Consider the following 16,691-nt stretch of genomic DNA (forward strand, 5'->3'; position numbering starts at 1 on the left):
TTTATAATTTTATATTTATTGTGATTTATATTCTCATTTAAATAGATCCTTATGTTTATACTTAATGTTTAATTCTTATTTTTTTACTGTATTTCTTAAAGGGGATCCCTCCCCTCCTACTTATAGAAGGCTCAGGCACAGCAAATCTACATCTCTCCCTGGAGTATAAAGGCATGGACAGGAGACCGTCCTAACATAGCATATGTACATGGTATTGTATAACACAATAAAAATAGTAACTTCTTAGAGAAATGAATCACTTCATACTTTGTGGGCCAAGGTGGCCTGAAAAGCTCTTACAAGTTTCAGTGAAAATAAATCGCTGACGTTAATGGGATGATCTCCTCAAATCTGTCAGCTTCTTAGAGCTTTCTCAGATTTCAACCACATATATAGTCAGAGCGACATGACATTTAGAAAGAGGTTTGTCTTTTTTAATTTTTGATAATTCCTGTGAACTAATTGGATTTTGGCAACAGTCATTTTCTCTACAGAGGCGGGGGGCATCGATTAACAGATTACCAAAAAAATCAATTTTGGAGAATCGTTTTCTGAGTCACACAGCTATTTACAGAATTCTATAAATGTAGTTCTAATAGATATCTGTTCAATGAAAATTTTGTCTGTCTCTGGTTACCTTTTTGGATTGTTAATCACTGTATAATATCTTCATAATTAGCCAGCTACTATGCTGTCATGTTATTTCCTTCTCCATATTGTTTTTACCTTTTTGTGAAATAGCTTTTCTCATTATGTACAAATGTGTAAGTGTATAAGCATATGCAAGATGTGACTTTAATGACTAGACCTGGCATCTACTCTTTTCCTTTACTGCCTGACATTTTCTGAATTTATTTCTATTTCCTTGCATACTTCCTACTTCCTATTTTATTTTAGTCTGTTTTTGAAAGAGTTTCATCAGAAATTTCATCATTATTGATAAGTTGCATGTTACTGTGAATGTCCAATAAAATCTGTTTTACATATTTTCCATGGTCTTTGTACACTTTTTTGTTGTTATTGTTTTCCTATCTGGCTAGTCATTAAATGTATCAATTCATAGGCCTAGATGTATATTTATTGGTCACAACTAAAGAACTAACAATTATACTTGGTTGTACAAGAGAGGTCATTCCAGTGATCTAGTGTTATAAACTATTTGCAAGTAGTTTCTTCAGTTGATTTCCTGCCTCCTGCTTCCTCCTACCTGAGTCTCTTCTCACTCTCTTTAGCTATATACTCTTTCTCTTTCTGCTCTGAATGTTTGAGTGCCCTAGGGCACAGTTCAAGGACTTCTCTATGTACACTCACTTCCTAGGTGATCTAATCTAGCTCCATGGCTTAAAAAACACTCATACATTCATGATTCCCAAATTCATATTTCCAGCCAAGACCTTGCCCTGAAATCCACACTATAATACTCAACTGCATACTCAAAATCTTGTATGTCTAAGAGTCAATTCAAATATCATATATCTAGAATTGAACTTTGGATTTCCTCCCATATTAGCTCTGTCAACAGTGTTCCAAACTTCAGTAAACGATATTTATGCACTCAGGTCACCAGGGCAAAACATTTTGAAAAATCTCCAATCTCTTTCTATTTCTCATCACCCAAATCCAGGCCTATGGACTTTACCTTCAAAATATACCCCAGGGGGCAGGCCCAGTGGCGCAGCGGTTAGTTTGCACATTACGCTTTGGTGGCCCGGGGCTCACCTGTTGGGATCCCGGGTGCGGACCTGCACACCACCCACCAAGCCATGCTGTGGTAGGCATCCCACATGTAAAGTAGAGGAAGATGGGCATGGATGTTAGCTCAGGGCCAGTCTTCCTCAGCAAAACGAGGAGGATTGGCGGCAGATGTTAGCTCAGGGCGAATCTTCCTCAAAAAAAAGAAAATCCCAAATCTGATCACTCCTTATCCCTGCCACTGCTACCACTCTAGCCCAAGCCGCCATCCTCTCTTACCCAGAAAACTGCAAGAACTTCCTAACTCTTCTCTCACCTTATACTCCTGACCCTCTTGAAAATCTAATTTTGACGTAGCAACTAGACCAATCTGGTTAAAATAGAAGACTTTTGGTTCCTGTGACACACCAGGTTCTCTCTCAGTAGGCCCTTGGAACATGATTTCCTTTGCTTGAAATACTGTGTACCCTGGTCTTGTTCTCTTGTTAGCAGCTATGCTTCCTTTGGATCTCAGCGTTACTTCCATTAAAAAAGTCGTCCCTGACCCTCTGAAACTACAGTCTATAGGCATATTATGTTAGACTAAAAGAAGAATGAATAGATAGTCAGAAAATACTTACTAATTTAGTATTAGGCACCTATTTTAGTAAATTACGAGAAATAACTGAGTAAGAGCTCAATATATATAAACAGAAACTATGAAACGTAGAAGTTGAATTAATCTCTACTTTTAGTAAATAACTTGTTTTATATCTTTAATTATTAAATATCTCAGAAATACTGAAATCTGTGAATATACTGGTATCTGTATATAAACTACAAAGATAAAATTAGCAATTTACTATATTTACTCTAGAATTTCTATGTTAAAGCAGTAGAACTAGAGATAGTTTGCTGTGAATTGAAGAATATAATCAATTCAATCAATTCTCCCACTTCCATCTCCAAAAGTAATCATATCTGAAAGTTGTGTATCATTTTTCGTTTTTCCCACAACTGAACCTCTAGCATGTTCCATGAGTTCAAATGCAAAAGCATAATTTTCTTTATTTGTAACTGATTGTGAAGAAAGTATCATACTGGATGTGTTCGCCAATATTTGGACCCCTCGGACATCTAAGGAACTCTTGCCATTTAGAATATACAAACCACCTATTATACATTATCCTTAAAATTTACAAGCACATAGAATTAATAAGAAGGTCTAATCTAGTGTGAACATTTGGGGTGAGTGCTGAATGATTTCTCTGTATGTTTGGGAACTCAGGTTAAGTTAACTATATTCTTCATTTTGTGGCTTACTATCATTAACTCATCCATCACTCTTTATTTACTATTAACATTTTCGCCTTCACACCTTTTCTGCAATCCCACTCCTGTACCCATTTAAGCAACTACTTTAATATATTTAATATATATTCTTCCAATCTACCTTCATATGCTTACTTATCTATTGAAGAAGCCTTGAAAAAATATAGTATTTTGGGGAATAAGTATTTTTTGTATTATGTATATGGTATTGTTCTATGAGTTTTATTCTTGTTGATTTTCAATGAGTTCCTTGCATAGTCTAGATTTTAATGCTTTGTTAGAGATCAATGGTGAAAATATTCTCTCCCATTCAGCCATCTCTCTCTTAATTCTATTTATATCTTTTTCAAAATAGAGATCTTGAGCTTAATGTAGTCAAATTCATTAATTTTATCTTTATAATTGGGGCTTTTTGGGTTTTGTTAATAATACACTTACCAACCTCTTCTAGAACAGAGGCTCTTCAGATCTATATTACATGTTCTTTTTATGTGCTGAAGAAACTGACCTTGACTTTTTCTCTTCTCACAGCAGGATCACAAAACTCTTGACAGGCCCTTCTGTGCCTTATCGATCCACAGACACCATAGAGACATCCTTAACATCCTGCAGACTCCACACTCTTTCAAAGGTCTGCTAGGCAATTTCTCAAACTAGTGTCCTCCCCCATAAATGTCCTATGGTTCACACAAAAGACATCAGCCTCTTGAGGGAGACCTTTACAATTTTCATTGACACCAGTCCTTTTAAGTTACTCCATGCTGCTAAATTAAAAACCATCTCCCTTTATGTGGTACTGTGTAACCTTACAGAACCTTGCCCCTGCTTGTGCTCTCCTTTCCTTTACAAGGCTCACTCACTTAATGCTCCCCTCTAACTCACAGACTTACCCACTAAGTAGGGAGGGTATTCTTTTATGTACACACAGCTGACCTCAGACATGATCTCTGAATTCAGATAGTGTTCATTCCCTTTAAACTGATCAAGTCTAAACAAAGGAAACATACATCACATTCTAGACTTTCTCAACTTGGAAATGCATCATTTAACATATCACAATTCCCATAAATTTGTTTCCTTCACATTGCAGCAAATTAAGGATAGTAGCTCCTTTAATTACACATAACCAGTTACTTAGTAGGACTCCAATATGATACAAAAGTGCAAGCAAAATGGGGACTTAAGCTTAGAGAGATTCAAAAATTCCCTTGGATTGACCTTTTTAGAAAAGAAAATATGCATAATCACCTTCAAAGGGACTTTAGTTTTGTAGGACAATTTCATTTAAATGTTTTATTTTCATTCCATAAAATTTTCAATTAAAAAATTTATCACTGTCTAAAACCAGTTTCTCTATAAAAGAGATTTTCTTCCCTCAAAAGACACAGTCTACTCGAAGAGGATTATTACTTTATAATCACGATAGTCATTTAATTCTTATGCTGCTAGAAAACAAATCATTTGTTTGAATGTAGTCCTAAGCAAACTTACAAATCTTTGCCCCATCCTGGAATCTGCTGCTTTTTTTAGAAAGTCCATTAATAAGTAAAAGAGCTACAAGTTATGAACCCACTTCACCAATAATAAGGACAAACTTGAACACAAAAACACACATGTATATACTCATCATCTTTAAAGAACTTTTCCAAGATTTGGGGCATATTTTTCTATGGAAGTCTTCTTGCAACATTTAAAAGCATAGCATTCCCTTAAACTTAATACTTCTTCCATTCCAGGGACTTGAGAGTATCCCAAAGGATTTTCTATCTTACTACAAAAATTTAAGTTTCATAGAAGGATCCCAAATACCTCATATCAGCCAACTGATTAAAAAGTACTATTGGACTAAAAGTATAAAAATTCCCTAAAAAGGATCTGCTTTGTTCAACTGAATCAGAGCTCTCATCAGTGGATTTCCTTCAAATTACATTTAAATGCCTATGTTTTATGGGCCAATGCTTTAGACACAGCAAATTCACCATAAATTTGCCTTTCCTTATATATACATCTACCATACAACAGAGCCTTCAGAAAGGAAAAGGAATAAACAAATTCAAAAACTTCCCTTGGTCAAAAGTTATTAGAGACCCATATTGCATATTCATGGACATGAACAAATTTGATTACTGATGATATGCACTAATGATATGAAATATTAGATACCATATAAGGAACTTGCTCATACATTACCTACATAGCAAGTTCAAGATGAGTTTTCCTGTCCTTCTACATATATCTGCCACTTAATATGTGCTGTAGTATCACAATATAAATTCCTTGACCTCTTAGGCACTTTTAGTCTAGGTTGCATGTTCTCTATAAAATTTAGCATTCATAACCGCTGGTGATCACTTTGCTCCCAACAGGAAAACCAGACTGTTGACTGAGCTTTCTATCTTCCTGAATCAATGACATAAATAAGCCTTCTCTATCACCCAGCCTTTAAAATAATTCCAAAGGCTTCAACGTAATTTCTTAAATAAAATACACGTAAGTGTTTATCTTCACCATAAATGAAAGTCCTAGAAAATGTTCATTATATTTTTAATTGTACCTGTCCTTTGACATTTCAACATAGAGTCCCTCGCCCCATCTTGTGTTATGCTGTCCTCTACAGAGAGCTCACCCAATAAATGATATTATCTTTGAATCAACCACAAGAAGAAATTTATTACTCTTTGCTATATACCTATTTTTTAGTTCATCACACAATTTCTATTCTTCATAAATGCATCAGATAAATATAAAATTCCCAATGTTCCTCTCAGATTAAAAAAAACTTTATACTCCTGATGCCCTCTCTTAACATCTAAAATCAGATCATTCCATCAAATATACTAGTGCCACTCAAGAATTAACGGTATCCAGGAGAATTCATACATGAGTTCTCAGAACTTTACAACAAACAACTCCTTAACAGGATTTTTCAACATGATAATACGTAAACCACATCCACAATAGGACAGTTCATTTACAAAATTTCACTTCTCACGTTATCAGGTCAGAGTATGTTCAGTTACAAGTAATAGCAAACTCAAAGAATTTAGCTAAATAAAGAAGGATTTACTTATTTTTGAGGAAGACTGGCCCTGAGGTAACATCTGTGCCCATCTTCCTCTACTTTATATGTGGGACCCTTGTCACAGCATGGCTTGACAAGTGGTGTGTAGATCCACACCCAGGATCTGAACCTGCAATCCCCTGGCCACCAAGGCGGAATGTGCAAACTTAAACACTGCGCCACCTGCCGGCCACAAAGAAGGATTTATTTTTATGACATGAACGGAAGCCCAATGGCAGGAGGTTCAGGGTTGTTAATGAAACTCACCAATGCTAAAGCGGAGCTCAGACCTTTCCAACTTTCAATTCTGTCAGTCTTAGAGTGTAGAGACTTTTACGCTCAAGCAGTCATATGATATCTGCTAGCTTCAAAACCACAGACAGATAGAAGGGTCAAAGGTGAGGGGATGAAGAGATTCTTCTTAGAGAAACATTGCCTTTATATTTAGAATGGATTCCTTCCCTAGGGATTTCTCCCTATATCTCATTGGCTAAAATTGTGTCACACAGTGACTGTAGCTCTAATGGAGGCTGGGAAATCAGGTATTTCAATCTGGGCACATCAACACCCTAAATAAATTTGAAGCTCTGATAGTAAAGAAAGGAGTAGTGAACTTTGAGTAGACCACCATCAATTTGACTAGTTTGAAATAACAAGCAAATAATATAATAAAAGTGGAGAAGTACATGTCAAAAATGTGTGACATTTCTTCCCCTTATAGAAGTACTAGCCAGTCACATACCAAGGCCTCTAGCATGCTACAGATATTTAGAGAGTTGGCGATTCTAGCTGTAGTTTAAAAGTGCTTCAGATCCGTGCTGCATATCCCTTGACGTAGAGAGGATAGTAAAGAGCAATAAATACATTGTTCTCAACAGGAATTGCTCTTGGAATAGCCTGTTTCAAGAGCTATTGCTTATTTGTCACAGACACCATGGGAAAGTAAAAACACTTCATGAAAACTGTACATTAGAAATTTTCAATCTTTAAAAAGCTTCATATCTTTGTGCCTGTTGGATATAACCATTGAGCACATCTTGATTATTTCTATGCCAGCATCAGGTACACCAGAAACTTAACTGTTTTGCACTTTGATGAGTAAATATTCACAAGACTCTACTCCTGTTAACTTCAGAGGCTGCAACAACGAGCTCCCTCTAATACATGGACAAAACAAATTGTGATATAAGATCTGAAGTTTTACATACTGGTCATTTGACAAGGTCTCCCACACTTTTCACAGTTTCAAGGCACTTCAAACCTATGCTGCTTGTCCAGTCTCAATGCCGAAATTGCCTAATCGTAGGCTATTCCTAATAGACAATGGATTGTTGATGAGTCCCTCCAAAACTTAGCAATACACAGTTATGTGAGAGTATATCTCTACATCATGCTGATTCTATAATTTTTCTTAAGGACATCTATATACTTCCAAAATAAAATATCTGCATAAACTTATTTATATTCAAGCCAAAACACAAAGACCTTGAGGGAGATGTCATTGTACTTTTCAGTCATACCTGTCCTTTGACGTTTCATCATATAGCTAAAGATTACTACCCAAAATCCCATGGAGTCTTGTGCCATGTTATAGGCTCCTGTCCTATCTTGGGTTTTCTTGTACTTTGCCAAGAGAAAAATCCAATAAATTCAATCTCTACAACTTAAAAATACGCCACCCTATTAAATTGGACTGCTAGAACTTCCTTTTATGGTTAGGATATAGATACAATGAGAAACATCTTTGCTCCTTTGCGTCTTTGCTGGAAAAATCTAGCAAACTGAAAATTACGCTATGGGGCAAATTGAGTAGTGAATGCCAAGAAAGGCCTTGATTAAGTGACTACCAGAAGGAAACAAGCCTTTAGTATGTGAGCAGAGAGCTAGCTCAGGTAGCTTCTCTGGTCAGATTTGGTATGGTCAGACTTGCCATGTATAGAGACACTATGCAGGGACTAAAGAAATCAAATAGGCTTGGACAACAATGACCAAAATGATAAAAAAGAGCCTTTCATAACGATGGATATTCTATTCTGCATCAAATAAGGGAGAGGACAAAGTATACATTGGAAGCTGGAGCTCCATTTATTGTTGTGGAGACTCCATAAATGTTTGGACTGACATTAATTAGTCAGGATTTCCATAAAAAGCAGTAGAATCCAAGACGGAGTAGCAGAACAATTAAATAAAACTTCTTTTTCATGAGAAGGAGAAAGTGCTAAAAGTGCATTTAAAAACAAGCTCATGGCACAATTTTTCAATTGATTTAGAATTAACTGACATAAAACACAAAGCACACATCTTAAATGTACATTTAAACAAACTTTGATGTTTATGGAGTTATGGACTGGATTGAGTCCACTTTCCCCCCAAAAAATTCATATGTTGAGGCCCTAACCCCTAATGTGACTATATTTGGATATAGACAATACCTTTAAAGAGGTATTAAAGTTAAATGGGGTCTTAAGCGCGGGGCCCTAATCCAATAGGGCTGGTGTTCTTACAAGGAGAGACACCATGGATGCGCATGCACAGAGAAAAGGCCATGTGAGGACACACCCAGAAGATGGCCATCCCAAAGCCAAGGACAGAGGCCTCAGGGGAAAGCAAAACTGCAGACACCTTAATCTTGAACGTGTAACCTTCAGAACTGTGAGAACATAATGTTCTATTGTTTAAGCCACTTAGCCTGTGGTATTTTGTTATGGCATCCTTAGCCGAGTAACAGATACGTGATAAATAGATAGATAGAGAGATATATACATATCAATGTCACTAATATATATAGATACAGATAAGGATAAATCTGTCTATCTATCTATCTATCTATCCATACCAATGTCACTCAGGCTTCAATTGAAATATAAGGCATTTTTAACACTCTAGAAAATTTCTTTGCGTCCATTTGCAGTCAACCCATACCCTGAGGCAAGCGATATTCTTGTATCTTTTTTTGTCATCATTATAGATTAGTTTTTCCTGTTCTTGAATTTCATATAAATAGACACATAGTAAGTACTCTTGAGTCACACTTATTTTATTCATATTTGTGAGATTCATCAACGTTGCCATGCATATTAAGCGCCTGTTCCTTTGTAAAATGTTGAGTAGTATTCCATTATGTGGATATACCACAATTTTTAAAATCATTCTCATGTTGAAAGACATTTTTGTTGTTTCGAATTTCTGACTATTGTGAATACATTTGCTGTGAAAATTCTAATATGAGCTTTTTATTTGGTTGTATATTTTCATTTTGCTTAGGCAAATACTTAGGAGTGGAATTACTGGGTCTTAGGGCAGATATATGTTTAACTTTTTAAGAAACAGCTATAACCAGTTCCAAAGTGACTGTATCATTGTATACTCCCACGCCCGGAGACATCATAATCAAAGTGCTGAAACCAAGAATAGGGGAAAATTCTCAAAATAGCCAGAGGAAAAAAAAAGACATTTCTTTTTGTATTTGCCTAGTGAAAGCTTTTACATCTTTTTATTTTCATCCTTTCTTTGTTTAAACATGTATATCCTATAAATGACATTTAATGATTTTAAAAAACCCAACTTTAAAATATCTGCATCCTACTCTACATTTACAATTTTTATAATTGCACAAGTTACAATTTTTGTGATTACTGACATTTGAGCTTCTTTCTACCATTACAATTGTTGCTTTTATTACCTTGCTCTTCTTTTTATTATTTTTTCTACTACTTATGGAATTGATCTGCCTTTGAGCTTTGGGAATTTATATTATACACACACTTTTAGTGGTAACTATTAAAAATTTTAACACGATTAATAAATCTAATGTTAGTTAACACCCCTACCATTGCTGTGAACAACATAAATATATCAGAATATTGTACCTCGGTCCACACCCTTACATATTATTTCTAGTTCATATGTTTCCCCTTTTGAAGTAATTCCCAGAATTACTTACCAATGCTTCTTTAGATTTAACCAACTTGTTTACCATTGCTTACCATTTTGCTCACCATTGCTTCTTGCAGTCAACACTTTTTCTCTTTTCTATATCCTTTGTATTACTAAACTATACCATCTCCTCTTTCAGTGAGGTTTGATGAATGATAAATTCTCCAAATATTTGTTTGGAAGTATTTTTTTTATTTTTATTTCACTCTCACTAGTGAATTATACTTGAGCTGTGTATAGAATTCCAGTTTGGTAATTATTTTTCCTCTGCCCTTTAAAGATATTATTCCATGCCTTTCATGCCTTTATTGTTCTTTCTGAAAATCAGCTGTCAGTCAGAATGTTATTTATTGGGAAATGATCTCTCTTTTATCTCTACCTGATCATTTGGTTTTCCATTTATTAAAAAAAAGAAGTTCTATGCTTTTGCCAGCATATATCTTATGTAGATTTATTTATATTTATTCTGCTTGCCACTCAATGTACATTTTAGTTTATTTTTTTTCCTTCATTGTCTCGTTAAAATTTTTTATTATGTTTTGTTCTGGCATTGTTATGATTTTGGAGTAGTGAGGAGTCCATATTAGCTTCAAATATCATATATTAACCATAAGAGAATTATTTACTTCTTCATTCAGTTTTATTTTTTATATTGATTTTAAATTATTAACAATGCAGATTTAACAAACCAATATTCTCATGGTTGTACTTAAAATAAATTGCTACATGTCTTTATATGAAAAGATGGTTAATTGTAGCAGTGCATGTGAAAGTACTTTGAAAAATAAAAGGACTCTACAAACATATTATAGACGTTTTTATGGACATAGTTTTAGAGCTTGCCATTAGAACATACAGTAAAATTACATATTTTTTATTATTACCTTAATCATTGAATTACTAGAAAACTAGCTGTGGTGGCTTTGACTAATTTTCTAAACTTAAGCAAAAATTGAACCTGAATTATAAGCACCTTTTAAATCTGTGCTGTCCAATACAGGAGCCACTAACTATGTACGACTATTTAAATTTGTGTTAAAATTAAATAACATTAAAAAGTCAATTCATAAATCACTCTAGATCCATTTCAAGTGCTTAAAATCAACATGTTGCTAGTCACTACCATTATCAGATAGTGTAGATATAGTGCATTTCAAACATTGCAGGAATTTCTATTGGACAGCACTTTCTAAAAGATGCATGGTTTTATTATTCTCATGCAAGTTAGAAGTAAGTTAATTTACCCACAGCCACTTATTTCAAAGAGCAATCCCACTATATTTGGTTTTGAAATTCTTTAAACTAGGGCAAGATCACTTTAGCCAGCTTAAAATTGGCAAGTGTTTCAGTTAGTATGGCTGTGTAATAATCCCAAAACTCAGTGGCTTAAAACAATAACAATATTTTTATTGCTCGAACATTTGCAATTTGTGCAATGCTTGAGGAAGATTAGCTTGTCTCTGCTCTACACTGCATGAGGTCGAATAGTTTGGAGGCTAGAGTAGGGGACTGGGATCATGGGAAAACTTATTCACTCCTATGTTTATTAGTTGTAGTGGGCTGCTGGTTGAGACCTACACCTGCACACATCCATTCTATGTGACCGGGGCTTCCTTACCACAAGGTGAGTGGGTGCCAAGTATAATCATCCCATGATTAAGAGAAAGCTAATCAGAGACCGTAGTGAATTTTATGACAGTCTCAGCGGTCAGACAGTTTGGCTTCTATGACTTTCTGTTTGGTAAGGTAGTAACAAAGGCCTGCCCAAGTTAAACAGGAGAGGAAATATGTTCCACCTCCTGATGGAGAGTGTTAAGATTCTAGAAGTGCATAAAGGATCAAACCTCTGATCTGGTGGCTGTGGCAATTTTTGGAAAATACAATCTGCCACAGCCATTTTCCACATTTGCAGTCCAGTCTACATACACAAATATACTTCCTTTCTATTTCAAAAGTCATGTTCCATTAATTTTAAATACCTCTGAGGAATGGGACTTGGAATTGAGGTGGGAAGGAAGGAGACTTACCTTTTTGATCTCAGACAATTTTTGTACTTTCGGAATTTTTGACATAATCTTGAATCATGTTTTTTAAAAAGTATGCAAATTGCAATGCTGGCATCTCTAAGTACAAGTATTACTGGAAATCAATGCATAAATGAACTGTCAATCTATTTCTTTATAAATGGATAGATTCAAGTCCACTTCTCTAATTTTACAGATGAAAAGATAGTTGCATTCACTTGTTTGAATTATCATATATTCTGTTCATTTCTGAACCATTCTTGAAGTCCTTGCTCAGTTGTCTGCTACACAGAACTGCTGTACTCACAGATATATTACTTACATTGTTGCTCACAGGCTACAATGTCGTGTGCTGTGCCCAAAATATTTGTAGAACAGCAGTAGAGAACTACAGAGAATAACAGTAAAACCTCTACTTGATTTGTTGATCTTGTAAAAACATGTGATATCATCAGTTGGGCTGCTGTATGGAAGCAATGAAGGAAGCTTACTTGCCCTGTGGAATTCACTAGAATCTTCTGGCTCCTCTTTGACTTCAGATCTCAGTCAAATTGATGGGGTTTTTTTCTAATCCTACCTTCATTTCCAAGACAGTGAGGCAAGGTTTGTCTGGTTTTAATCAGCACAGTAATATGGCAAATATAATGTACTCAGGAACTTTCTGGGAGGTCAGCGTAAAGTACTTCATTCCATGTTTCCTCTTTTCATTAAGAGATAAGAACAATTAAAAAAGGAATAAAGTGTAGTTGGGAGCATCAAGATAGAAAGAACAGGGCATGAATGGAGAGTATCAGAAATGACAAAAGCCTTAAAAGTGTGATTAGTGAGATGCACAGGATTAGCTATAGAAGAAAACACTGTGATTTCACTGTACAAAGAGTGATCTCACTCTGTACGGTAACAGCATCTCTCATGATATTAAAGGTTTTTTTCTTATAGAGCTAGTGCCTTTGCTCATTTTAGGTTGCAATTCTTGTGAGTTATGGTTGGACACCCCGACTGGTGAGGGCTTCCTGCATTTTGCTGGAAGGAACTCTGCAGAGTGCCTATATGAGAAACACATGCCAGCAGCATGCATCTCTCAACAGTGTAAGCAATTTCAAAAGAAAGTGTTTGACTTTGACGGTACCACAGGGAGATGTTGAAAAAGAACTTAATGCAATTCTATGCCAAGCTGAGTTAATTCAGAACTGAGAAATTACATAATTAGGTAATAATGACCAACAATTGGGTCATTATTGTCAGCATACATCATTTAAAACTGAGTGAACCAGGAAGTTTTAGAAATATCAGCTTACATATACTTAAAAGGGAAATATTTATCAGGGCAGAAGTCTGCTATTTTTCTCATTCTACAGCCATTATTTTGTGATATGCAAGCAATTCAGACACTGGGAACATAATTGCTGAAATAATTTTGAAAATACAAATTTTAACTACTGAATGCCACGAAACAAGAAGTTTTTTTCATTTTTTCAACCACTTGAAAAACACTATTTGTAGAAGTAGATAAATACATATCAAGGTACACAATTTAATGAACTTAAAGCCATTCCAGTGTGTTTTTCTTCGGTTTAGTGAAATAAAATAATATAATTTGAACATACTATACTTATTCAAATATTCAACATGGCAAAATATAATTTTTTAATATTTTTTGAAAGGAACTTCAGAGTGAATATTAAATTTTATATATGATTTACTTTTCAAGTTCCAAAGGTTTTATTAAATGGTCATATAGGACAACAACAAGAGATTTTTAAAAGACTTATCAATGAGTACAATACATTTAATCCTTTCTACAGCAATACTTTTCAAATTCCAAATATGAAATTAAGCAAATGAACAACAATATTGTAAAATACACTGCATTAAAACTAAGTTTAGATGTAAAATTATAACTAAAATGGAGATTATGGACTATGAAACCATGAAATAAATACTATCCTAGACCATTGATTTACAAAATAGTATGCAATACAAAATAAGTAAATGAAGGTAAATAAAAAATAAAGGCAAACTTATAAGATGAGGCCAGATAGAAAATTAGTATGCAGAAATTCATGCCATTATGTCTTACAAAATAATTTAAAATGGGCCACAAATTCATCTCTGAGCTTCCTAATTCTCGGTATTAATCTTTTTATCCATTATCTCTCCTTCTGGAACTAGTGAAGATTACATTTAAATGATGTAGGCACTCATAAACTCTGGCTTTTTATATCTTCAGTTATTGAGGTGTAAATTTCAAAAGAAACAAAATAAAGGTTAGTGGACTTTTTTTCACTTGATTTCAATGAATCGTTGTTGATCATTTAGAAATGAACCACTGCGCTTGGCAATATGAGGGACATTTTTAGAAATGTGAATTTCTAATCCTCCCTCAAAGAACTTAGTTTAATGGATGCAACAAATGTATTTGGGGCACTAACTATATACTAAACATTATGCTGGGCTCTGGGAATATAAGTTAAATATTATTTTATTCCCACCCTAGAGTTATATCTATTTCAGTGGAAGGGATAAATAATTATAGTACATCAGGTTAGTATTTTTATGGAAAGGTAAGAAACATAAAGGGAATGCAGGCAAACCACTAATGTTGTCTTGAAAGTTATAATTTAGTAAGTTTTCTCTTGAACTGCAATAATGCCTTAAGTAGAGCCGTTCATTCTCTATAAGTATAGCATTAAAGATTTAAAGAATTGAGAATGTTTGACACAGTAAACACAATAACCAGCAACGTAAGAACAGTACAGTTGATAGATCGATAGATAGATATGCATATAATTAGATACAGATAGCACCTTCGGGGCTCTGAAACTTCTCAGAGACAGATAGAGATAGTATTGTCTATTCAACAGTTGAAATTGCTATGAAGTCCAATTGTTCTTTGAATACACGATATTGTCTGTTTAATTCTTAAAATAGCTTTCACCTTACCCTACCATGCCCCATCATTCACTGGATTTAGAGTCACTGAATCTCTTTATTGCTTTCAAAACATCCCCATGCCAAAAGCTCCTTCTAAAAAGACCACCATTGCTAAATGCACTGGCACAGGTAGCCATTTTTATACCAGATGCTCTCTATCTAGGTGACTTGACCAGAGGGCGAGCATGTTTTAAGGGCTATTAAATCTTAGATTTACTCATAAAAATAAGTAAAATGGATTAGTCAAATACCTGTCTTGGAAATTGCCGAATTGGGAAGCAGAGACTGAAAAATTTTCTGGGGAAATTGAAGTACAAAGGCTTTGAGATAAAAGCAGGAGATCAGAATTAGAGCCGTAGGTCACAAAGAGTCATGTAAACACAGTATTCATGAATAAGCAGAGAACACATATTAGCACAGAAAAAAATGGCAACTGAAGGAGATATACAAACAGAATCAGAGATGGCTGTGGATAGAGATAAAGAGACTGTCTGCCAGCCTTGGTTTCCAATTGCTTTACAGTTAGTTAATATCTTATATCAGTTCCTTTTTCCAGATTCCTAAGGTTCTCACTGTATCCTTCCAATAATGCCCTTTATTTATTGAGTTAGCATGAATAAATCTGTTCTCCTAACTGTTAAAAGAGCTAATAAAAATAAGTTGCTACTAATACAGTCCCAATTTTAGGAAGAAGAAGAAGAAGAAAGACACCAAAATAAAGAAGCATTTTTTAATAAGAAAGCTGAAAATTTAAAAAAAAGAGGTTATTTTTATATACAATAAAAGAGAAAAAGAACATTTTCATAACACCTTCCAAGCAAATAAATGGGGACTACCCAAATTTTGATTAACATCTGTTCTCCATATGAGTTACAGGTAGAAGATAAACTATGTAAATTTATTATTTTCTAATAATAGGTTTTAGAAAAGGTTGTATAATCTACTACTCAGGCACTATTTTAGTATGTTATCTGCAGGAATGTCTAAAGAGTTCAATCTATGCAAGAAGGATGTTGGGCTAAACAAATCTTTGGATTGTGTTGTCTGTTGGTACACACAAAGTAAGTATAGTATCGTATATAAAATAAGGTACATCTGCCGCTGTGATTGATAAATCTCCAAAATATCCATGTCTTAAAAAAATAAAAGATTATTTTTGACTGACACAAAAGTTCAATATGGGTGTTCTTGGTCAGTCTGCCTGGTCACACCTGACTGTAAGAGAGATTGGAAAATGCAGTCGAGCTTTGTGCCAAAAAAAGAGCAAATTTGATGAACATCTGACAGTCTAAACCACAAGTAGTAATACAAAATATATATTCAAGTTATATATCAATATATATATTCAAGATATAGAACTCTTTATAATAGAATTATGTGAATTGTCATAAAAATTTCCTTCTCCAAGGCATCTTTAAAATGCATTTAGTATATGCCAAAGAATTTACATCTATTCTTCGGCTATTTTGTGCTCTAAACTTTAAATAATGCTTATTGCTTCTCCTATATATTCACCAAAGATAGCAAGACAAAGATACAGTTGATATAAATGACCTAGAAAATCAACATTACTCCTCTAAAATTGTTACTTCTTGTTCTTAGGATAAGCCAAATACTTTAATGACATTGATTTTGTGATATTTAATTAGCAAATTTGGCAAAAATGCATAGGAAGAAAAAAGGAAAATATTGATTAATATGAGTTTAGTAGATTATGAATTTTGATAATTCAT

The sequence above is a fragment of the Equus asinus genome, chromosome X (assembly GCF_041296235.1).
Source record: "Equus asinus isolate D_3611 breed Donkey chromosome X, EquAss-T2T_v2, whole genome shotgun sequence".
Taxonomy (NCBI): Eukaryota; Metazoa; Chordata; class Mammalia; order Perissodactyla; family Equidae; genus Equus; species Equus asinus.